Source organism: Marmota monax, unplaced genomic scaffold (assembly GCF_021218885.2).
Source record: "Marmota monax isolate L192 unplaced genomic scaffold, Marmota_monax_Labrador192_F-V1.1 WCK01_AAM20220418_F8-fsc00017, whole genome shotgun sequence".
NCBI lineage: Eukaryota > Metazoa > Chordata > Mammalia > Rodentia > Sciuridae > Marmota > Marmota monax.
Genome location: NW_026695241.1, coordinates 6504814 through 6530755, shown reverse-complemented (window position 1 = coordinate 6530755; position 25942 = coordinate 6504814). Strand labels below are relative to the sequence as shown.

The following is a 25942-nucleotide window of genomic DNA, read 5'->3' as shown; positions in this document are numbered from 1 at the left end:
GAAGAGTGAGGACCCCAAGGGGCCTCTTAGGTCTTGTTGTCTACAGGGAGCCATCAGCTCCATGTGTGTCCCTGTCACCTCTGTGCACTGACGGGCCCCTCACCCAGTCCTGTCATGCATAGGCCCTTAGTAAATATTTGTAGGATTAAAAGTAGAGACCACCTCACCTGCTCTTTGACTGTGAAGCTGGTGCTGGCCTTTGTCACCACTGAAGGAGAACCAGACATTCATTTAACCTCCCCAAATGGCTGTTTCTGGACGGTAGCCAGAGAGTACAGTGATCTGGTCATAGAACTGGACCGTTGTTGCTCAGCTGAATTATCACAGACGAGGCGAGTCCAAAGAGCCTTATCTTAATGGTAGAGCTGATTCTATATCTTATCATCGGAGAGAGGAAACACCAGAGCATGAGTCTGGCTTACTCGCTTCCTTTTCCTGCGTCTTAACCAGGTCATGTCCCATCTCAAGTTAACTCTGGGAGGTGGGGCTCAGCCACATTGTATGTGCACCTCGGCACCAGGGCACGTGTCTGCCACTTCGGGCATGATGTGCTTCATTATCAAGGAATTAAATTTCTATAGAATTAAAGTTTTAACTAGAAAAGTGTTAGTTCCAAACTTCTTTTTAACTTATCCATTTTGGTGAAAGCATTTAAAATAAAATAAAAAGGATTGTGTGTTACCCCACCTCTTCAAAATGTGTCTACCCAACAGAATTGAAGTCCTTTGGGATGTTTGAGGCTCAGTGCTATGGGCAGAAAGCGCGGTGTTTTTGAGCTGGAGAGGAATTTGGTCCAAAATTCAGTCTACCAAAAGGGCAATGCCAGCCAGGAACCAAGGGGGTTGCTATTCTTTGCCCTCATGATCTTTCTTCCTCTCCTCAGATGTCCCTTTTTGCTAGGATCAAGTGACTCTAACAAGGATGCACATCAAGATCTCCCGGGAAACTTTTTAAAAATGTGTAACTATCTAAGTGATTTGACTGTAATTTTTGATTCAATAGGTCTGAGATGGGGCCTTGGTAGTTCTACTTAATCACCAAAACTTCCTTAGGTATGATTTTTTGCTCTTCTGGAGAGCAAGCGTCATAGTCAGCACATCTTCTACTATTTTTACTTCAGCTGTCTTGTTTTTCTCGGGGGTATTTGGGGGAAGACCTCCAGAAGGGTTGCTTCTTCCTTCCATCAAGTTAGAGCAGTGATTCTCAAACTCACCCAGAGGGTGAGATGCCTGAGGTTTTCCTTGCAGAATACAAGGAGGCGTTGTGATGTATATTTTTCTCTCGTAAATACTCGGTTCATTTTTGTTAGCAGTGAGTATAACTGTTCATTCTCTTAGTGTTACCTTCTATGAGTATTGGGTTCATTGTCTCCATTCAGCAAAGAATCAAAAAACAGGACACAGTATAGATAGCAAGCAAGCAGCAAGGTTATTGCAAGAGTGACAGAGACAGACTTCTCAGAAGAGAAGGGACTCCAGTGTCAGTGGGGGAGTTGTGGCCTGTTCTTTTTATGGTCTCTGAAATTTCCTTATCTCCTTCTCATCCACGCATTCTTCACTATTATCAATTGGTGCCCCTCTGTCCACATGTCCCTTTTAGTTTTTCTATTGGACTCCCCCCGCTTAGGAGCACAAGTACAGAAGGGTCTGTCTCACTGGGTCCCCCACTTGTGTCCACCAGCATTTCTGTCAACCAGGAAGGTGACCTCATCAGAAGACCCTTTCCTCACTCCTTTGTTCTGCCCCAACCTCCTCACTCACCATCTTGTCCTGGCTGCCTGTGCCCTTCGACGTCTCCCTCATTAGTCAAGACCCTTTGCATACAAGTATTGGGGACTCACTTGAATGAGCTCAAAGAAAAACATGGAATGTGCTGTAAGGATATGGGGATTGTTCATGAAACTGTGGGGCAGGAAGTACAGGTGAGCCTTGCAGGAGTCCTAAGACCCAGGAACTGAAAACCTAGTAGGAATTAGTGGCCATTTTCCCAATCTCTTCCCTTTGCTTCTATTTCTGTGTCTGCTTTATTTTTCCCTCTCCCTTTTGACTTCTGCTTTCTTCTTCTCTCCTCTCTTAGCTGATGATGGCCACCCCTTAGCCCTTGAGTTTTTATCTCCTCAGTTGAAACAACTAACAATGACCACCTACTGCTTCTCGATCCAAGTGTCCATTCCTGAGAAAATCCGATTGGTCGAATTCTCAGATGAATTGGTCAGATGTTGATCCCTTGTCCAGTCAGGTTAATCTTGGTGGCTTGAGCCAAACAGAATAAACATGGCCACCAAGGGAAAGTGCTGTAGAAAGAAGCCCTGAATCTTGTCATGGGAGAAGAGATACCTCCAAAGAAGGGTTCAAGGAGCTTCTGGAGAGAAGAGGAAAGTTGACTCAGGGGTTCCTGGCATACATGATGGAAAAGAAATTCAGCACGTACCAAAGACATGGCGGTTTATTTAGGAAATAGATACACCTTCAAGGGAGAATGGGCAATCTCAAGAGAGACGCCTTCAGGGTAAAGCAAGGAATATGCGTTCCAGGGAGTATGTGGGCATCTCCAGGAGGAGAGACAGCAACCTGCTGTTGTAGGTGTTAATATTCACAGAAGGACGGTGCTAGGGGCTGGGTTGGAGGTGGAGCCAGGACAGAGTTGTACAAATGTGCCTCAGAATTCCCTTGCATATTGCCCTCATTTTACAAGGTCATGGGTAAGGGCACATCCTTTGATACTCGGCACCTCTCCCTTAATTACAAATTCCTATCTTGTTGTATTCTATATTTTATTTTACTTCTTAGCATAAAGCCCCCTACCTGTACACCCAGAGACTCCTCTCTCAATATAACCATCCATTTTATTAACAGCTGCAAAATATATTCCCCACCCCTGATTGGAGGCTAACAAAGTCCCGTTGAGCTGCAGCAAGCAGAGCCTTGTGGCTCTCAGATACGAATGCCCACCAGCCGCTATGTGTGGACTAAGCAATCAGATTGAACTACCCCAACACACCCAGGAAACAACACTGGAGCAAAGACAAGTCAAAGACAATAAAAATTCCCCTTTAGAGAAAGGACTGGGGTACAGGAACCTCCGAGTATCATATCTGGCTGTTAGCCACTCGTGCCCAGCATAAAGGGCATCCTGAAGGGCACAGGAAAGTGAAATGGGACTCCAGACATGGGTATCCAGACCTATTAAGCAAACAAGGGGAGTTTGTCCAAGGCTCCAACTCCCTTGAGCTTGTTCAGCCTCCCTCTCTTCCTCCCTCCCAGGCAGACACTTCAGTGGATACCCACGAGAACAGGATGACCCTCTGGGTCTCTCTGGGTCTCTCTGGGCCTCCTGCATCTCTTTACTCCTGTTCTCTCTTTACTGCTCTGGGCACTAACCTAGGGGTTCCTCAGAGGCTTCAAACTTTGAAGAGAACCAGGATATTCCCACTGCAGAGTTCTTCAAATACCACTGAGACTACGCAACTTTAGGCAGCACATGGAAAACATAGTACTTTTTAAAATGTCCATTCAGCCTCCCAAGCTGCTGGGATTACTGGCGTGCACCACCTGCAATGAAATATTTCTAAGTTCTGTTAGTCCACTCCACTTTCCCAGTAAGTAGGGTTTTCTTTTCTTTTTTTGTCATTTTAAGAGACTTGACTTTACTGGATCATGTATTATCAGTATAAATAAATGCTTTATAGACTCATATTCATTGCTACCTTAAATAAGGCAGTGACTGGTCAATCACAAAACCCTGGCTTGATTTCTGAGCATTTTACTGCTATATAAAGCCTTTTCATGCAAGTTACACAGTGAGTTTCTAAAGCTCTCACACTATGGGGCATGCCCTTGCTACTGCCTGACACAAGTTTATTGCCTTCAGCCCATGACACTGGATGAAGGACAATTTATTACTTTTATGTACAGAAATGCAACAGTGTACTTTTATCCCAGTTTAGTGGCGAGTTCTTTAGCCTCTGCCTTTTCCAGCTTGGCAGTGCGAGCCACAGATTTTGGACCCAGTGGCAACGGATCTCATCATATCTGTCATTGTAGTTGGTTCTGATGGCTTCCACCAACTTCGCCAGAGCTCCTTTGTCTCCGAGTTAACCTGTGTGAAGGCAGCAGTGGTGCACGTCTTCCTGTGAACCAGAGGGCCCAGCCTAGCCTTCCCCTTGATGATGTAGTAAGGGACTCCCATCTTGCGACACAGGGCAGGCAGGCAGGCAACCAGCTCGATGGGATCCATGTCATTTGCGATCACCACCAGCTGAGCCTTCTTGTTCTCCACCAAGGTGGTGACAGTATTGACCCCGGCTCGAAGGACAGGCTAAAGAACTCACCGCTAAACTGGGATAAACGTACACTGTTGCATTTCTGTACGTAAAAGTGATAAATTGTCCTTCATCCAGTGTCTTGGGCTGAAGGCAATAAACTTGTGTCATGCCCCCAGTGTGGTCTCTTTGTGGGGACATCCCCTTTGCCAGCAGCCTTCTTCTCAGCCCGGGCCAACAGCCTCTGCTTCTTTTCCTGCTTGGTCTCGGGTCTGTACCTGTGGGCAAGCTGAAGCAGTGGGTGGCTGTTGGGGGTCCAAGGCCTGGGTGAACTGGTTAATCGCAGGAGGCACTTTCAGCCACTTATAGAGAATAGCCCTTTGCCGCTGCAGCCTGATGTAGCAGGGCCATTTTACAAAGCAGGTAAGGTCCCTTTGGGGCTGGATGTCCTGTCTGATGCCGAAGTTCTTCGGCCTCTTCTCGAAGAGCGGGTTCACCACCTTCTTGGCCTCCTGGTTCTTAACCACGACGGGGGCCAGGGCCACCTTCTTCCCCTTGGCCTTCTTTCCCTTTGGCATCTCGGTCTGCTGGAGGAGAGACAGCGTGAGCAGGGTTTTCTCAGTGCAGCTGAGACCTGTCTTTGGCATCATGGTGGACAACGGCCGTGTAGAGGGAGTTAGAAACGGAGCTTTTTCCTCCTTGTTCAGGTTATCTCCTTGGTGGCTTCGTAAATGTCCTAAGTCGATCTCTGCCGCGTCTTATTTCTTGTTAATGGGCTCCTTTTCCTAAAATTTGAATATATGAAAAATTCCAAGAATAATAAATTGTCTACCAGTTGGGTTCCAGGAAATTGAGGATAGACTGATCAATGTGCTAGTAGAAAGATGTTCCCGGCTCACAGTTGGTGCTCTATGTACCCTGAGCTCCCCTTGGAGACAGCTGGGAGGGGGTGCTGGTGTTTTAGGAAAGTGTTGGAGACTGGATGGAATCATGGCAAAGAAAACTTCAGAATGGACGAAGCATGTGAACAGCCGTGGGAGCCTGACCACGCGGTGGACAGACAGACAGTAGGCGGGCCACATGTTCACAGAATTGTTCAGAAGGGTTTGGAACATCTGCCTTCAGGAGAAAGTCCCCAAACTATACATTTTCTCCAATCAGTTTTCCCTTCTAGGGGAGGCAAGTAGCAAAAACTGTCCAAAAGCTGTGAATGTTCGGCTCTGATGTCCCCAGCACAGATTTCCTTCCCCGACGGGGACATAACCTGACTAACGTACAGCTCTGGACTCTTCTCCAGCTGCTGTTCTGTAGGCACAGTGGCTAAGGCTCGGTCTCCCCACCCTCCCTTCATAGCCCAATGATAAAGTGAATTTGCATTCTCTGTTAGCTGATTAAGGCTCCTTTGGAGTTAGCCCCCCTTTGCGGTTCCTAGTGTAGATAATCTACACCTGGGTCACTGGGGACTGACCACGGTCAAAACAAACTGAAGGGGACTGAAGAGACCTTCAGATAAGGAACCCGATGCAAAGACGTGAGCCCGCCTCTCCGACTGAGAACTCCATGACAGATGCCAGGGGTCTTGGGGACCTCATTATTACCATTTGCCAATTCTCACACCTCAGCAATGCTGGCCCAAGGAAACCTAAACTGGAAGCGGATTCTGCATAATGAAATTATACTTCAATAAGCCACTTTGTGGCTGGGACTGATGGCCTCCAGGACAAAGGCTCTTCTGTTTGCTGGGGAGAGGATTGCCTCTGTGAACAAATGACAATGAGGCTTAATCAGCCTCAAGGGTATCAGGTAGGCAGAGTGTGGCGAGGTGGGTGGAACGAAGGAAAACAGTAATTCTGTCAGACCAGAAGTGGCTATTTTTATAGCTCTGATTTGTCCATGTGCAACAGTGGAGTGTTTTGAAAAATTATTCTGAAGGGCTGCTGCTTTTTGAATCTGTGTTTGCGGCTCAGCACTGGCTGTTTGACGCGGCAGGTACCTCCACGCTCCTTACAGCCAAGTGTGCTGTGGCCTACAGATGGGCACTCTGCTCTCCGTGCCTCAGTTTCTCCATAGGGAACAGAGTTGTTCTCAGGAATGAACAAGGAAACAGGCACAGCATTCAGAACACCCCCTGCCTTGCAGAGAGTGCTCCATACCTGTCTGCCCCTTCACCAGGGGGATGTAGCGGGGGCACTCCCAGTACACAATGACTGGGACACTCTTTTTTTTCTAACATCTTAATCAAGAAGTCCTGGCACATCTCTGCCCTGAGACTTTATCTTGGACTAGCGATCTCAGGGAGGGTGTCTGGTCTTCATAGGGATGACAAGAAGGCAAGGTGTCATATTCTGGGATCCTTAAACGGGTGCTCCAGCCATTCTGGTTAAGGTGAAGACGTTCAGCAGTTCTGTGGAACTGGCAACAACAAGAGCCAGTGTTTAGAGTTTTGCTGGATGCCATGCTCAGTGTACAGCTCTTCTGCCCGCTAGAACTTCTTCATTTATGGAGGTGAAAATTGAGACTCAGAAGCCTCAAGTAGGTGCACACCTGTCATCCCAGTGGCTGGGGAGGCTGAGGCAGGAGAGGATTGTTGAATTCAAAGCCAGTCTCAGCAACTTAGGCCCTAAGCAACTCAGTGAGACCCTGTCTCTAAATAAGCAATAAAAAGGGCCAGGGATGGGGCTCAGTGGTAGGGTGCCTCTGGGTTCAATCCCTGGAACCAAGGGGAAAAAAAGACTATTGCATGTGCTGAAATGCCTCCTGGTGGAGGAGGGACTCAATCCTGGATGGTCAGACTCCAGAATGCCTCATCTCAACCACTCTGGTCCCCAGGCACATTCAGGAATATTCTCTCTCTCCCACTCCCTTCCTGCTAATTGGGGATCATTCCAGGGACATGTGCCAAGTTCCTCCCTAATCTACATGCAGCCTTTGGGAACTGGAGCTTTTCGGAGCCTCCAGATCAGCATAGTTGCGTTTGCATCCATGTTAACTCTGAGTGTCTGTGATGGCTCTGCCTGGCTGCCGTTTTCCAGCTGAATCTGAAGGCTTTGTCTCAAGTTTTAGGCATTAGATTGGGGGGGGGGGGGCTATTTCTGTTCAGACTCTGGGGACTTCAAGGGCCACCTGGGTTACTTTATCCAGGTCCTTTTCTCATGGAGAATGATGTATTTTTGGAGCTTAAGAAACACATGAAAACTGGAGCATCCTGCACCCCCAGGGAGAGAGCGCCTTCCTCCTCCCTCTCAGCCCTGAGAGAGATGCAGGCGCATCTCCTGCCCCCAGCTCCGCCTGGCTTCTTCCACCCTCCCTGGCTTAAATGAAGCGCAGACCTTGCTCACGCTGGCTGAAGACCCTGCCTCCTTCTCTTCCAGTTTCTGCCGCATAGGGTCCAGCCTCTCGGGCTTCTCCTCCTCAGCTCACTGCCCTCCTCTGACAGCTCACCTCGCGCTCCCCAGTTTCCCTCTGGCATCCAATTTCCTCCTCTTAACTCAGCCTCCTGGTCTTGCTTCTCCTCAAGGACACCTCGCTGGACGCTGACTGCTGTCTTTGCATGTCATCTGCCTCCTCCGGATGTTGTCCTCTGGGTCGGGCACTGAGTCACTGCTGAGCTTTCTCGCTGGACCTTTTTCCTCTGGTGACGGAGTAACAGTCATTGTTTTTTATCGAGACTATTTCAAATTTATGGTTATATAAACCTCTGATGAGTTTCTGGAAACCTCATTGAAAACACAAATTCTCTGAAGATGTTTTACTCCCTGGGCACAGCTAGCAACCAGATGGCAAGCGAGACCCATTGTCCTTGTCACAACTCGAAGGACCATGTTTGGAGACCTCTGTGATTTGCTCAATCATCTCTTTTGTTTGGTTCTTTGAAGCCTTTGTGTGAGAATCTGAAGAACAGGAGGAAGAGTCACATTCTTTGTTTCATTCTCTCTTCTCTCCTGGGCCACACGTCCTGTGGGATGGCCAGGGAGGCTCTGCCGGGTTAGCCAGAAAGGCAGGGGAGTCTCGGAATCCCTTCCCTCCTTGGGGCCCGGTCATTGTCTTGAATTTGGGGCTGGACCGTTTTCCAGCTCTCTCTGCTGTGTAAAGCAGGGGAGGGGCTGATCCTTCCACACGTCCAAGCCGACACGGCCATTGCTGAGCTCACAGCTGCTCTCCTTGCTGACCTCATTATGGAAGTTCCTTGTTTCCACCAAGACTTGACTTTTCTTCACTGAGCTCCTTGTAAAATGGGTCCTCATCTTTCAGCTTTTTATCTGAAGATAGAGATCTTCTCAACTTCCTGTGAAGCATCCTACCCTCATTTAATCTCCTCTGGGACCCTTCCCTGAAATCACAGATGTCAGGAGTAGAAGGGGTACCTCATCTGCGTATGCAGGATGAAGCAAGTATGACACAAGAGCTTATGTGGCCTGTGGCTGCAAACTAAGTGCCACCTGCCCTGTGGTCCTGTGTTGCCATTCGGGGTGTTGGCATGCTAGCCCATAAGAACCCAGGGCTAGCAGAGTCTTGACCTACAAAATCCATTCTTTCCAAAATCAAGGGAGTTGTTCGTTGTTTTTTTTGTTTTTTGTTTTTCAATTCAATTTTCCTTTAAAGTCCTTGAATCCGACACGACACAGAACAGGCAGCAATTTATGTCCAAATAGAACCAGGCCTCCATTTATGTTCTAATTGGGAGTCCAGCAAATGTTCCATGACTCTTGTGAGACTACATATGACATCAGGAGTCACTGTCCAGGCCTTGGCAAGAACGGAGACAAAAACATTTTTCTGTGGAGATGAGGAACTCTCCAGAGACGAGGCCACTGTGCTGGGTGCAGGAGGCCAAGCCCTGGCCAGGCGGGGGTCTTGGGCTCTGGTTCAACAGATGCCAGTTGCCCTGTCACCTTAAACTCTCCCCTCCCCTGGTCAAGTCCTTTGTCTTGAAAATAAGGTGATTCAATCAGAATAATTCATCTCAATGGCTGTCACATCTAACAACCTCCTTTTTTTTTTTTAGTTGTAGACAAACACAATTCCTTTATTTTAATGATTTATTTTTATGTGGTGCTGAGGATGGAACCCAGTGCCTCGCATGTGCTAGGTGAGCGCTGTACCTCTGAGCCACAATCCCAGCCCTGTTGAACAACCTCCTTTTTGTGTCAGAATTTTTCTTATGATACAGAATGAAAATTTTTAACTAAAGCATTCCTTTATCATCCCAAGGTGAACTCTAGATTAAGTAAACCATCTCTACATAAAATTTCAAAAAGACAGCCTACTGCCCTAATTATAAAGAAACAACAGAAAATATTTTGTTTTGAAACAATATCTATCTTAGAACATTAATGCTCTGGGCTGACTATACTGAAGTAGGCAGGTGCTGGTGCCCAAGGTTGACTGACAGGTGTGCTGCCCTGTCCACCATAGCAGTGATGTCCGTGGAGAGATGGCTTGGTGTTATGGTGTGTAAGAGGTGTCCCCCAGAGCTCACATGGGACATGGTGCAAGAGTGTTCAGATGATGAGATCTGCAGCCTCATGTGCTCCTTTGGGGTTTATGTTTTGGAGTCAGCTGACCACTAACTGGACCTCTGAAGCCATGAACTGAATAAGCTTCTTCTCCCCTAAGTTTTTCTTGTCCAGTATGGGCCATGGTGATGCAAAGCTGGCTGAAACAGCTGGGATGAAGCCCAACTCTTGATAATGCTTCAGATTAAATACAGTCACCCCCCCAGTATCCAGGGGCAATTGGTTTCAGGACCCTGCAGATACCAAAAGTCATGGATGCTTAAGTCTCTTATACAGAATGGCACAGTATTTTCATGTATCCTGGGCACATTCTCCCATATACTTTAAATCATCTCCAGATTACTCATAATACCTAAAAGAATGAAAAGGCTACGTAAATGGTTGTTATCCTGTCTAGGGGTAATGACAAGGAAAAATGTCTTTGCATACCCAATACAAACATACATTTTTTTCAGGATATCTTTGATCTGAGGTTGGTTGAATCCATAGACATGGAATCTAAAGATATAGAGGGCCAACTCTAAATGTTAGTTATCGCCTTGATTTATATGGAAGTTGCATTCCTGGAAATGTTGGTGTATGTTGACATCATGCAAAAAATAAAAGTGGTTATTTATAAAACAAGAATTAGGTAGGTTCAAATAAATGCAGATTAGCTTTCTGTATGCTAGACTCCCCGGCAAGACATTTGGAAGCCATTCAGGATACAAGAGAATTCTTTAAAGTACTGGCCATCTAACTTCCCTGGCTCCTGCCCGCTAAATGCCAAACCATTATGACAATCAAATCATCTAACAAACAGATTTCCTGAATGTCCTGTGGAGCAGCACCATGCCTACTCAGAACTTGGTCAGCAATGAACCCAGAGGTGTGCCGCTACAACTTCATGGGCATGCAGATAACCTGGGAAATCTTATTAATATGCACCTGATCTGGGAGCTCCAGCATGAGGCCCTAGAGTCCACATTCCAGGTGATACATTGCTGCCAGCCTGCAACTACCCCTGGAATAGCATGGACCTAGAGGATTTGCACAGCGCCTCCTGGGCTAAGTGTCTGTGCATTCCAAGTATGTCTCCCTAGAGCGGGATGTCTTTGAGAACTACCTATGCTATTAAAACAGAACATGCATCCTTGAGTCTCCCTGGAGACATCCTCAATCAGGAACTCCTTGCCTCTGCTTCCTAAAACTTAATTCCCTGAACACTGCCTCAACCTCACCGAAGTTGAGAACCCCCAGTACAACTCTAGACATCTCAAGACCTTGAGGATCTTTGCAGAACAAAGCCCCATTTCTCTATCCGAATCTCAGATGCTGTCCTGGGATGTCAGATGCTGTCCTGGGATGGTGGCTGGGGAACCCACCACTCAGATGAAATTCTGGACACAGAATTTCTTGATGGTTTCATAGATGCTCGAGCCCTTTATACCCTTTTTCCTGTTTTTCTGAGTGTATGTTGCATTTCCCCACACACGCGGATGAGAAAACCTCTTCTCGGTGGCTTTAATAGATGTGGTTGACTCATCCGGGGAAAGAAGCAGGGAGCTGAGCTACTCGGCCCAATTAGCTTTCTCTCCCAGCTGTTCTCTTTTACTTTTGATCTCACTCTCTCTGACCTGGCAGTGGGAGGGGGTGGGGAACACAGTGCAGGGTTCTCTTGTTTTTCTGGGACCAAGCAGAGGTTGACCTGCACTCACTAGGAGGAGGTCATCTGGGGGTGTCGAGTCTCCCCATCTCTACAGGTGAATGTCCTTTTTCATCATTTCTGGCCCCAGTGGCTCGGCCACAGCAATAAACCCACCCTCCCTGTCTCTGGGCTTGGCTACCATAGACCATTACAGCCAACCCTTCTAATGAGAACGTTTTTATCTACATGGGAATCGACGTCTCTGGGGATTTCTTGCCTCTGCCCTGGTCTTGCAGCCCTCACTGTACCCCACACCAGCCTCAGGAGAGAGAATTCATTCCCCCAGGGGAATCTAAGGAGCCTTGTCTAGTATTCAGCAGCCGGTGGACCTTGGGGCTGCCCTGACCCTGACCTCGCATCCTGACTCTAGAACCAGTGCTTCTTCCCTCTGCCCATGCCTCTGCCTGAGACCCATTTCTGGCCTGGGATTGGCTTGACACCCTGACCTGCTTGCTCTGCTTTGCTCTTACTTCCGCATCTGGCTGCGACAGCAGGCTGTGACCCCGCATGGTCCAAGGGTGCCATTTACATTGTGTTCCATGGGCCAGGCCCTGCTCATTACAGGCTCATTACAAATAAATAACAAACAACAACAAACACCCTGAAGTTTTGTTTGCTTGGTTTTTTTTTAATATTTATTTTTTAGTTTTCAGTGGACACAGCATCTTTATTATTTTTTTTTATTTTTATATGGTGCTGAGGATCAAACCCAGAGCCTTGTGCATGCCAGGTGAGCGTGCTACCGCTTGAGCCACATCCTCAGCCCTGTTTTCTTGCTTTTGATGGAGCAGGTCATTAGACCTAATTGACCCTTCATTTGTTCTTTCTCATTTCTTCTGAAGTGAGCACCAACATTCAGATGAACTAGATGAGCGATACCATAGTAAAGTCTTCTGGAAAAAATCTAAGAACCTCTCAGTCTTTCTACAGTTGAACTCAAAAAATACAAATTATCCATCTTTTATAGAGGTCATCACAACATGTTATTGATAGAAAAATGCACAATGAAGCTGGCAACAGTTAATTGCACATGATAAAATGTGTTACAGTTGGGAAGCTAAGGGGGAGTTCAACAGTGGAAGTGGGAATGACTTTATGTGATAGGAAAAATCCACACCAACTAAAAACATTCGAAGGAGGAATGCACATTTAATGCTTAATTCCCTGGGTTCTACCTTTGTCCACCCCGGTGCTTCTCAAAATCAATAAGAATCAAATAATCTTGGCTCAATTGGGACACACAAAATTTAACCCAGGAAAATGAAAATTGCCTTTTTATTTTATACCAAGGATTGAACACTTAAACACTGAGCCACATCTCCAGCCCTTTTTAAATATTTTATTTAGAGACAGGGTCTTATTAAGTTGCTGAAGCTGGCCTTGAGCTCACGATCCTCCTGTCTCAGCCTCCTGAGCCACTGGGATGACAGGCATGTACCACCACACCCAGCAGGAAAATTGATATTGGTAGAAATGGGATCATCAAAAAAAAAACCAGATTATCCAAAGTCATAGTGGACACCATTTATATAAACAAAAAATAATCAATGAACCAAATGTTTTTAGTAACATTTTTATGTGTGTGTCTGGAGAAAAGTTCTGTCCAAAAAGAATTTCTTAAGTGAGCAAACATGATAATAGTTTACCTGCACAGAATAGGAAAGTTTTCCATAAATAAATAAATAAATAAAGTGGCTTTTAATTGTATTCACTGAAAATACTTCCTTAAAAAAATTTATTTTTAGTCAGAGTCTTGTTAAGTTGCTCAGGCTGGCCTCAAACTTGCAATCCTCCTGCCTCAGCCTCCTGAGTACCTGGGATTGTGGGCATGCACCACCATGCCCAGCAACAATATTTTCTTCAATAAAATTTCTTCAATGGTGGTAAAATTCAGATGAGAATCTAATGTATTCCTATTCATATAGACAGGACAAAAATGTGTTTAAGATCAAGGCATCAATGGGGTCAGATATTCAAAACTGGTGTGATACAAAGAATCATGATGGCTAAATATGAAGCTAAATGACAAATGCTAGATTGGATTCTGGATGAGAAAATGGATATTGCTTAAAAAAATCATTGATGAAACCCAAATGATGCTGGAGTCCCATGAATAGTAATGTATCAATGTCACTTTTTCACTTTGGACAAATGTCCCTGGTACTGTAAAGTGTCACCATTAGGGGAACTTGGGTAAGGAGTATGTGGAACTCCCTGCACCATCTGGCAACTTTTCTGCAAATCTAAAACTATTCCTCCACATCTGGCAGCCCCCAAATCCCTGCATCAAAGAACAAAGCCAACCAGCACCCACTGCCCTCTCTCTGGGTACTGTTGGCTCACCACCCCACAGAGCCCATTGCTGGTGCCAGTTGATTTAGTTTATTTCTAGTGAATCATGTCTGCTGCCACACATGCCCTTGTCACCCCTATATAGGCTTTGTGCCCCCCAGTAACTGGTCTGTCCCCACTCCTGTCTTTTTATTGCTCAATCCCAACAGACAGTCTTGGACTTCCCAGGGGGTAGACCAGGTGGCTGAAAGCCGGCTGCACCCGGCATCACCAGCCAACGGAGCTTTAACATAGCTGATGCCCGGATGCTGTCCCCAGGGAGAGTCTGGTTTAAATGGACCGGGGCAGGGCCTGAGCTGCTGGAGTCTGAAGACCTCCCCAGGTGATTCTAATATGGAGCCAAGTTTGAGAAACTAGTGTCATCTGCCTAAAATTTCTGGTGGTCCTTGAAAGGCCCTACTAAGCTCTGCCTTAAAACGGTAGCCTTTCTCCATGCTCAGGACCATGGAAGTCACCCGAGTCCTCACTCAGATACCTGTGGATACGTGTAGCACCATCATTGCATGCATGGCCGTCTGCACCCTGTGGGTGGAGATTTGTTTCTTCTTGTGTCTCCACCACCAGGATGTGCAAGCCCCTTTTTCTCCAGATATCCCTGGGAGTGAGGATGGGATCACTGTGTCTCTTCTGGAAACAGAAGGCAGTGAATTCCTGAGGGAGCTCCTTGCTAGTTGACATCTCTCTTCTCACTGTGTCACCTTCCTCTTGGGCGAGGTGGCCCCCGTCCAGGCAGACAGGTGCTGTTTACCTCTCTTCCCGTGCAGAGCAGAGGCTTTTGGCTGCTGTGCCAGTGTGGCTTGTACAGAACCATGTCTCTCATTTGCTCTTCAAATGGAACTCAATCAAAATCACGGACTTCTGCCAACCCAGGGTAGATTCTGGTGTCCAGGAGGATCTGTCCCTTTAAAATGCTGAGTCTGAGACCTGGTCTCATCCCAGCTCCTGAACATCAGTGTTCCTACAGAGAGGTGGCGTTGGCTTTTGCTTTTTCTTGTTGATTGGTTAGTTTGTGACAGCAGTTTGTGACCCACTGACTCTGAGTTAGTGAAGAGTGGTTTCTGGTCATCTGAGTTTTGAAAGTTCCTGAGGTGGTTCTGGGACATCCAGCGCATGGCTACTGGTTCCTGGGTTCTCCTGGGAACAGCATCCCTACAAAACATCAAGGGCACTGGTTCAGAACTGGGAGTTTCTCAAGAAAGCACTTGTGGAATTTATCAAGAAGTCAGGCCCACCCCTCATTCCTGGAAAGTCTGAGCCAGAAGGATCCAGGTGATACTGAACTTTTTTTTTTTTTTTTTGAGGCTTATACCCTCCCCAGTTGATTCAGATGGGCAATTCTGGTCTGGCCCAGGCATGGTAGGCTTCTTCTATAAAGGGACAGCTAGTAAATACATTAGACTTGCAGACCATATGGTCTCTCTTGCAACTGCTAAACTTTGCCATTTTAGCCAAAAGCAGCCAGAGATTTAAATGAATATGCATGGCTGTGCCCGGCTGGGCTCCACACACTACATTTACAAAGACAGGCTCACAGCTCATGGGTCATAGTTTTTGTCCCTCAATAAAAATCACTGGGGGAGCTATAAAATGTTCTTCTATGCCCAGGCCAATTAAATTAAAATCTCTGTGGGGGGTGCCCAGGCATTGGTATTTATGAAAAGCTCTTCGAATGATTTTTCAATCTGCTAGGATTAAGCATTGCCACTATCATTGCCCAGCGGGTTCCAAACAGCAACGACTTGCTCTGAGACAATGCTCAGCCTGCTCCCCCAGGCTTCTTGTTCCTTTGCTATGTTTGTTTGCTTGTTGTGTTTTGTTTTGTTTGAAGGAAGGATTCCAAGTGTATTGTTCTATGCCTGCCTTAGACAATTTTTTTATTGAGATATGACAGATACACAGTCAAGTACATAATGAATTTTTACATTTTTTTTCTTTGCACTCTTCACATATATCGTGTCATAGAACTGCTGCTCTAATCAAAATATAGAATACTCAAAGGAACCCTGTTCCGCTTTCTAGTCAATAGCCTCCTGAAGTTTTTTGAAGCCTGCTTTTCAATCTGTCTTCTCTCAGAAAAGACATCACTAAGGCACCAAGGATTTGATGACTTGGTTTGGCCATAAATATTCTTAGCCTTATGGGGCACAAGCCAACATGGGGTGTGATGGGGGTTTCCCATGCATATTGAATCACTGGGGCTCGCTGCACCCCTGGAAAGGATATACCCCTACCGATGGCCTAAACATATCAGGGGACTCTTTGAGGAACTGCTGTGCTGTTTCCCATGACATTTTACATCCCACCAGAAACATACAAGGGCTTGAATTTCTCTACATCCTGGCTGACACTCGTTTTCACTTTTTAAAATTGTAGCCATCCTGATGTATGTGAACTGGTACGTCCTTGTGAGTTTAATCTGCATTTCCCTAGTAACTCATGATGTTGAGCATCTTTTCCTGTACTTGGTGACCACCTGTATATCTTCTTTGGAGAAATTTCTATTTAAATCCTTCATCCATTCCTAATTTGTTTGTCCTTTGGTTGGATGTTGGCACGGTATGTACGTCTGCCGTTCTGGGGAAACAGGACCAAGTAATCCCCTCCAAGAGTTTGCTTTGAGTTTCATCTACTTCCTGTTTACTCAGAATAATCACCATATGTTTATCACATTCATAAAAGCAGTCACATGACAGGCTGGGAGCTGGGACACTGTCTGGCTTTGTTTTCCTGATGGTGGAGCTCATGGGCATATCTGGGTTTAATCCCATGCACTTCTGACCAGAATTCAGCCTTTGGACCATGAAGAGGCCTCTTCTCACCACCAGGCACTCCGTGTGGGAACCAGCATGTGAGGCCTAACCCACTGCAGACCAGGAGGGGAACTAGTGAGAGGGTGAACAGGGGACTCTCGGTGTCTTGCCTGCTTGCTTTGAAGTGGCAGACGTACCCATTGGAGTACCTCTGCATCTCAAGGTCCAAAGAGACTTCCTAGCCTTGGGGTTCAAAAAGAATATCCTCTCAGGGTCCAGGTAAGGTGTGTGGCTCTCTGGACCATCATGCCCCATAAACAGTTGCCTTCAAACCTTTTGTTCATGAGGACAAAAAGAATTTTGGAAAACTCACTCATTTTTTAGGTTGCCATCTAGAATTTCATCATGAATACAAGAAATTGGCAAAGATAGATTTTTAGACACATTGTATCTATTGATATTTAAAATAAAGCTATTATCTTTCTCTTAAATGTGCCCAATGGAATCCAAATACCATAGCAATTTGATTTCCACCAACCACCATCTGTTTTTAAAATATGTGAACAAAAATGTTAACAGTCAGAAATTATAGAGTCTCATTTTCTTTTGGAACTTGTGTATCATTCCATCTCCCCAGAGATTCATACTAATGCAATATAATTTATAGATGTCTCTTTGATCACCATGTTACTGCAACAAAAATATGTATATAAATTGAAATTTAATTTTTCAATTTTCCTGTAATCATAAGGTTTAAATTTTGTGGGGGAGGGGGTTACCAGGGATTGAACTCAGGGGCACTTGACCACTAAGCCACATCCCCAGTCTTATTTTGTATTTCATTTAGAGACAGGGTCTCACTGAGTTGCTTAGTCCTTGTAGTTGCTGAGGCTCACCTTGAACTCGCAATCCTCCCATCTCAGCTTCCCAAGCTTCAGGGATTACAGGCATGCACCACCGTGCCTGGCAGGTTTAAAATTTTTTAAAAGGACAAAAAGTTTGTCCTTTGATCAGTTTTTCTAATTGAGTTATTTTTCACTTATTAGCAGTATACAATTGATCAAAAACACAAATATTTAATTTAATTTGGATAAATAGTAAAAATAAAAGTGAAATTTATTGAAAATTCATTTCTAAAGAAGATGAGTTGAACTTTATAATTTTTCCAGTTAATAATATCTTAATAAATAAACATTATTTATTGCTTTTATAAAGTTGTGTTTTCAGATAAATATTGTTCCCATTTTTTCATTTTTAAGGTAAGCACCTAAGAACCCTTGTCTAGATAACTGTGCAAATGAGAAAGAAGTTTCATTTAATTATGTCACTCAGTTCTTTGAATGTACACTGGGTTCTATGCCCAAAATCACATATGCATTTTGATAAAAAAATTCTATTTAATGGCTTATGTTAGGCTAAATAAGACCCCCCATCTGAATCCCCAATGCCTGTGAATGTTACCTAGCATAGCAAAGGGAGAAAGGATCTTGAATGGGGAGAGAATCCTGCACTGTTGTGATGGGCCTGCTGTAATCACAAGGCTATAACAGGAGGAGTCAGACGTAGAAGGTTATGTGAGGACAGAAGCAGAGAGACATTTGAAGATGCTGCATTACTAGCCTTGAAGGATGGAGACCAGTGTCACAAGCCATCCATGGGTTGCATGTCACCGCACATGGAAACCTAGTAGATAGAAACATCTGGTGTCTGGGAATGATCAGTGGACATTTTCTCTGGTCAATTGCCCAGGGACAGTGTGAATTTCTATCCCATCCTGCTGTGGCCCACACAGCACCTGAGATGGGTGTGACCTGCCAAGATGTCAATCAGCCTGCTGACTACAAGACATCATGAAGCAAGACTCTGCCCTTGAAACCTTATCCCTGCCTTTGATGTACCCCATTAAATAAATCACCAGGGCCATCTTTTCTTTGTGGACTAGATCTATGCAGGGCTTCACTTTTGTAAATATATTTCTGAATATTTGTATTTTGTTATTCACTGATTATCTAAGTCTTAAGATGGCTTACATCCTCCTGGGCAGGAAGAACCCCCCAATGAGACACTGGCCACTGCCCCCATTAGACAGGAACCATGAGCCAAGGAATTGCAGGTCTAGAAGCCAAAGAGACAAAAGTATCCTCCCTCAGAACCTTCCTTCGGAAGGAACTAGCCCTGCCCATACATTTGACTTTAGTTCAATAAAACCTGATTCAGACTTCTGATCTCCGGAACTGTAAGAGAATAAGTTGGTGTTGTTTTCCGCCATGATATCTGTGGTAATTTGTTACAGCAGCAACACAAATCTGATACAGTGACCTGTCTACTGACAGCTGAGTTATGACCTTCTAGCTAATATAGAATTGGAAACCATATGGGGAGTGGCTGGTCAAAGGACACAAAGTTTCAGCTAGACAGGAATACATTTTGAGATCTGTTGCACAGCAGGCTGGTTATGGCCAATAATGTATATTTCAAAGTAACAAGAAATTTCAAATATATCCTCACAAAAAATGTAAAGTAAGTGAGGGGATGGATATGTTAGTTATTTGATTGAACACTTCCACTGGATCTGTGTATCACATCATACTCCGTAAATGCAACACAATTATGGTTTGTCAATTTAAAATAATGTTAATTTAAATATTTAGTTGATTAGTTAATTAAAAGAATTGGAGATGATGACTTCCATGTCCTCATTCCAGCCCATGGGAGGGGAAAGGAGAAGAGGTGAGTATACATAATCCAAAAGCTGCCACATCACTTAGCCACATGGCCTCACCTAACTGCAAGGACCCTGGGAAATGGAGTTTTCCCTGGGTGACCTGTGTTCAGGTCCTTTAGCTCTGTAGGGCAGAAGGAGAGGCTGCACTTAGAAGGAAAGTCAGTGTTGCGGTTTGGATCTTGACTGTCCCCAAAGGCCCATGTGTTAGAGGTTTGGTCCCAGGTTGTTGCTTTTGAGAGGTGGGGGAAGCTTTAGGAGAGGGGCCTAGCGGGAGCTCCTTAGGTCACTGGGAATGTCCTTGAAGGGGAGTGTGGGACCCTGGCCCTGCCTCTCTCTTTGTTTCCTGACCCTGAGTTGAGTGGTTTTGCTCCCCCATAGATTCCTGCCGCGATATGCTTCCAAAGCAATGAGGCCAACTCATCACAGCCTGCAACCTCCAAAACCATGAACCCAAATAAACTTTTCTTCTTTCTAAGTTGATTTGCTGAGGTATGTTGTCATAGTGCTGGAAAGCTAACAGATGGTCCAGCTTGGGAGGCAATGCAGTTGTTGAGGGGGAGATATGGACTAGCCGAGGGGAGATTTGGAGCCCTTCATCAAGGAGACTTGAAGGACAGGATAACAATGAGGGCAGGAGGGGCAGGTCCATGCCTAGATTCCTGGCTCTGCAGAGGGAGGGACGACGTAGAGCATGGGGGGGTGGTGTAAGAAAAATATATGTTCCTTATCAGAACTGCCAATTTATGTAAATATTGACGTTCATTGACAAGTTTCTGTTAAATTAATTAAGGAGACTGTTTTGGGAAAGGGGATAGAAGTGAAGTTGCTGAAGCAGCACTTGGCAGCCTCTCTCCTTGGCCTCCCTTAAGCGCTGGGATTTCCTTAGGATGTTTTACACCCACACCAGGAAAACTTTCTGGGCAGGGACATCATTATGCCAGAGCCGTGTCATTAACTAAATGGCACTTGATCGCTTGCATGCTTTGCAATGAGACAGCTAAATCCCTAAGCCAAATGGATCTCCTGGGTCCTGGGTCTGTGGTTTGCTGTTGATTATTGAACATTCCCTCTTTCTTATTTCCTCCCACGATGAATACAGCACACACTCTCTGCAGACACTGGGCATCTTCTGGAACTCCAGAGAAGAAAAAGGAAGGCTGTCTCAGGCCCACTTTACGAGCACCTTGTTGGTTTCCTTTCAGCCGGACAACTCTCATTGTAAACCCATGTTCTTGTATCTTTTTCTTAAGCAGGCACCTTACTTAAAGAGTTTTCAGGATTTTGATAGCTTCATAATGGTCTGTGAAGGGCACGACTATATTTTATCCACCACCACCACCACCCCCGCCCCTTGCTGGGCATGTCATTTTTATGCTCGAATTTGGGACCCCCAAAAGACCACCAGAGACCAAGATCGATATAAGCAGCAAAGAGGTGTTTATTGCGAGCTAGCTCTGTCCTCTGCGCGCACACAGCAACTGGTGACGCTGAGAGGCCCCGAGCCCAGGGTTTGCAGCAGTTTTATACACTCTTTGGGGAAGGCAGGGACCCCCACATACATCATAGCATCTCTTAGCAAATCATCACACACCGCGGGAAAATCAAATAACAACTCTAAAACATGATTAGCACATTCACTGGCGGGAACAAGTGGGTAGGGGTAATTGGTTAGTACAAGAGGGGTTTAGGCCACAAGGGGAGTACGTGCTGAACTACATGGTTTCCCAACATGTTATCAACCACCATAAACTACTGGGAGGGTCACCTGGCATCCCAGGTATTTCCCTGTCTCATGCTGATTGGTGGCTGCTAGGGGGTTGCTATGGATCCCCACCTAGCCTGACTGAGTCAGGGACACCTGGCTCAGCAGATCTCTCCTGTTATTTGTAGAGAAACAACTTAGCAGGGTGGGAATGTGCTTAGGAATGCTCTGTGGGTCTTTCCAAGGACAAGGGTCATGCCCCTTCCTTGGACAGGCTTTGCTCTGAGGTAGAGGCTGGTTTTTCATCGTATATGATGTTCTGAGTAGTGAACTTAAAACAAAGCTATGTCTGTATTGAGCATCTTTTCCTCAGAATCAAGTAACAAAAGTGAAATCCCTTGATAACAGAGTATGGGTATTTTGAAGACTTTTCACCCAGAATTTGACATTGACTTTGTGTGTGTGTGTGTGTGTGTGTGTGTGTTACTAGGAATTGAACCCAGAGACACTCTACCACCAAAGTACATCCCAGCACCACCACCCCTTTTTAAATTTTGAGACAGGGTCTTGCTCAGTTGCCCATGCTAGACTCCAACTTATGATCCTCCTGAGCCTCAGCCTCCTGAGCTGCTGGGATTACAGGTGTGTACCAACACACTGAGCTGACATTGCTTTTCAAAAGAGTTGTACCCTGTTATATTTTAAAGATCATGTGTGGAACTGTAGGGTTTTCTTTGGAACATGATATTCACCAGGTGGCCTGAATGAATCAATCCACAAATGTGAAAAGAGGGTACAGCTATTAAGGGGTGGGGGGATCAATGTCCGAACTAATTTAAATAATCCTGGCTGAGTTATTAGAAGGAATTACTCAGGTGGTTTGCTGTGTGGCACTCTGCATTCATTCACTACTTACCTAACGAGCCTGCCTTCATAGGCAACTCGGATTCAGGCAGGCCATGGAAGGGTCCCACAGTCGCCGTATGGCACAGATTCTCCCTCTCATATTATCTCAGTGCTCTCATGAGTAGCGGCCACTTTCAGACAGGAACTCCAAAACTCAATGACTGAGCCAGGATCACACAGCCAGTTTGGGCTTGCCGGGACACAAACCTAGTTTTGTGGCTGCTTTGACTGTAAGTACTGAACTGCAGCCTGGCTGTCACAGAACCACCTGATAAACATCAGAGGAAACCAAGGTGAAAAGCAAATCCCGTCCCTGGCAACCTGCTCCCAGGAAGCTCAACAGGCATCTGGTACTTAAGACATGTGAGCTCATTAGGGTGGCCGTACAGAGTGACAGAATGCCACACACTGGGTGGCTTAAACAACATTTTACTACTTCATGGTTCTGGAGACTGGAGGTATGAGACCAAGGGACCAGCAGCGTTGGTTTCTTCTGAGGTCCCTTCCCTTGGCACGTAGATGGCCAGCTTCCTCCATGCCCACAGGGTCTCTCAGTGTGTGCTGTGTCTGAGTCCCAGTCTCCCCTTCTGAAAAGGACACCAGTCACTTGGATTCAGGTCTGCTCCAATGATCTCATTTTAACTGAATTACCTCAGTAAGACTCCATCTCCAAATACAGGCGCTGGGAGTTAGGGCTTCATGCACCGGGAGGTGGGGACACCATGCAGTCTGGAGCTAAAGGTAGTAGAAAGAAAGGTGCAATCCCTCAGTTGTGAAATGTGGCTCATTCTAAGCCAGTGACACCCCCTGCCACCCACTGCACTTCAGAATCACCTGGGAGGTTTTACAACTAGTCAAACCTCCAGAGATCCTTACTTAATTGGTCTACAGAGGGCCCTGGCAGAGGATTAAAAAAAAAAGAAAAAGAAAAATCTCTGTAATGATTCTAACATTCACCCAAGACAGAATCTTGTATAACTGAAATCCTAAAGAGAGATCTGTGTTGGGGCTGGGATGTGGCTCAAGCGGTAGCGCGCTCACCTGGCATGCGTGCGGCCCGGGTTCGATCCTCAGCACCACATACAAACAAAGATGTTGTGTCCGCCAAGTACTAAAAAATAAATATTAAAAAATTCTCTCTCTCTACCTCTATCTCTCTCACTAAAAAAAAAAAAAAAAAAAAAAAAAAAAGAGAGATCTGTGTTGCTTTCATTATTCTAAACTGTCATGCTTTCTTCCCAGCAAATAATTAGTTTTCTATTCATAGAATACCTTCTCCGCAGGGCAGCAGCTGGGCTGCAGGTCTTGGGCTCCTGCACTCAGCCTGCAGTATTCTTTAGCCAAATAAATGAATGGACCCCCAGAGATGTCCATTCCCTGGAACCTGTGAATAGGGAGCTGGCCTAGGGATCTTAAAAGAGAGAGTCTTGGCTAGCTGAAGTCAGAGACATATGACATAGGAGAATATGAAATATGACATAGTGGTGACTCTGTTATGGTCTGGATGTGAGGCGTCCCCACAAAAGTGCACATACGAGACAATGCAAGAAGGTTTAGAGGAGAGATGATCGGATTATGAGAGCCTCACCCAAACTGGCGAGTTAATCCCCTGATGGGATTAACTGGGTGGTGACTGAAGGCAGGTGGGGTGTAGCAGAGGAGGTGGGTGGTTGGGGGGCATGGCGTGGGGTAGATATTTTGTATCTGCAGAGTGGAGCCTCTCTCTGTTTTCTGATCATCATGTGAGCTGCTTCCCTCTGCCACACTCTCCTGCCATGATGTTCAGCCTCACCCCAAGCCCCAAGGAACAGAAAGGCTGTCCATGGACTGAGACCTCTGAAACTGTGAGCCCCCAAATAAACTTTTCCTCCTCCACAATCATTCTGGTTGGGTCTTTTAGTCACAGCAATGGAAAAGCTGACTACAGCAGACTCTGTCCACCATTGCTGGCTCTGAAGACAGAGAAAGGAGTCCACCAGCTACAGGAAATATCAGCCTCAATGAACTGTAAGCCTGGGAGCTGGAACAGCTTTCGGCTGACAGCTAGCAAAGAAATGGGGACCTCATTTCCCAGCTGCATGAGACTGGTCCCTCAGTGACCTGAATGGGCAAGGTAACATTTCTCTACTAGGGTTTCCAGAAAAGTCTGCAGCCCTGCAGAACCCCTGGCTTCAGCTTGGTGAGACCCAAGTCAGCCTCCCAACCCAAGAACTAGGAGATTATGAATTACGTTGCTCTAAGGCACTAATTGATGGTCAATTTGTTACAGTTCAATAGAAAACAAATTCAGCTAAACCCTGAAAAATAAAAAGACATTCTACCTGTTGTCATAGAATTGAGCAACTGAAATATGCAAACCTGACCAAAGGAGAAACAAATCAACTTCACAGGAACTCAAGCCTTAGGCTCTAGAAGGGCAAAGTTTGAGGGTCCTGGGGTTAGGTGACATATGAGGCCCATATTCCATGCTTATTGATGGAAATTCCAGCCAAAAGGAAAATGCAGAGCCTGTTACGGTGTAGATTGAAGGAAAACCACATTTTCATAGGAAAAAATACAGAAAGGACGGATTAGTTATAATAGGTAGGCTTTTGGAAAAGAAAATTATAGTAATAATAACTCCTTGGATTTTCTTCCCCACCAGTCCCCAAATCTGCTTAATTAGAGTGAAAGCTAATGGTGAAATCATGTACACCAACAAAAGAACTATGTGGAAACAAAAATCACCATAATAACAGGGTCACGAGAACCAACTGAAAGAGCCTCCAGTGACCAGAGCTGCAGTGACTGAGCAGTAAAATAAAAGCAGTTGTGAATAATAACCTAAATAGAAATGTCCATGAGTCCACCCTGACATAAGTCAAAGGCTCAATAAATCATCGGGGAGCAGAGGCTAATCTCCTCTACACAAGGATTCCAAATCATTTACGGAGCTTCCTGCCTCAGCCTACCTGGGCCACTGTGGCAAAGTGCCTCAGGCTGGGTCACCTGTAAACAATAGAAATTCATTGCTCACAGTTCTGAACGCTGGGAAGTCCAAGGTCAAGATGCAGCAGAGGCAGCAGCATCCAGTGAGGGCCTGTTCCTCCCCATGGTATCCTCTGTGTCCTCACATGGCGGAAGAGGAGGGGACAAGCAAGCACCTGCAGGCCTCTTTTTTGAGGGCACAATCTCATTCATGTGGCTCCTTCCTTACAACCTAGCCACCTCCCCGAGGCCCCATCTCCTAAGGCCAACACACTGGGGATTAGATCCCAACTTAGGAATTTTGGGGGGACACGAACATTCAGACCAGAGCAACACTCCACGCTCAAGGGTGGGCCGTTAACTCCCTAGGGCCACCTGTGGATGGTGCATAGTGACTTCCTTCCAAAGAGCATGGTGACGGGGTAGGGGGTGGGGGTGGGGTTGTACAGTGGAGAAGCTGCAAACAGGACCTCAGGGTGGTCCACGATCCAGCGTCCTCCCTGATAGGTCGTGTTGATGGAGTGTGCCTGTCCTGCGACGGGATGAGAAGTCCCCTCTCTCCTTCCTCCCCAAACCCCATAACTCCCGTCGAATCCCAAGGAAACCTCAGACAAATCTCAATGGAGGGTCATTCTACAAAATAACCTGCATACCTCCAAACTGTCAAGGTCACAAAAAATAAGGAAAATCTGAAAAAGTGTCACAAATCAGCAGAGCCCAAGGAGACATGATGACAAAATATCACGTCTGATAACAAAACATGAGATCACAAATGGGATCCTGCTACAGAAAAAGAACATTAGGGGAAAATGAAGGAAATCTGGATACGGCAGGAACCCCCTTCCCACTCCCAGTTTTTAACTTGCTATTTGAGACAGAAGAATGTAGGTAACATAAATGTTATGAATTCTTCTAATGAAATGCCACTCACCCTGAGGACAGGGCATCACCAATGCTGTCCCTTCTCCCTATGTCCATCTTCCCTACCTGTTTCCACCTCCCCTCCCCCAGAGAGGACCACCACCCTGAACTGTGTGGCTGTCTTTCCCCTGGTTTTTCAAAATTTATATTTTGTA

The 25942-nt window shown here is 45.8% G+C and overlaps 1 protein-coding gene and 1 pseudogene across 1 annotated transcript in view; one reads left to right on the top strand and one right to left on the bottom strand.

Moving 5' to 3' along the window:
* Kcnk13 (potassium two pore domain channel subfamily K member 13) overlaps window positions 1–25942 on the top strand; it is a 92535-nt gene that overhangs the window by 25007 nt on the left and 41586 nt on the right. The window lies entirely within an intron of this gene.
* LOC124090222 (large ribosomal subunit protein eL8-like) lies at window positions 3878–4845 on the bottom strand (annotated as a pseudogene).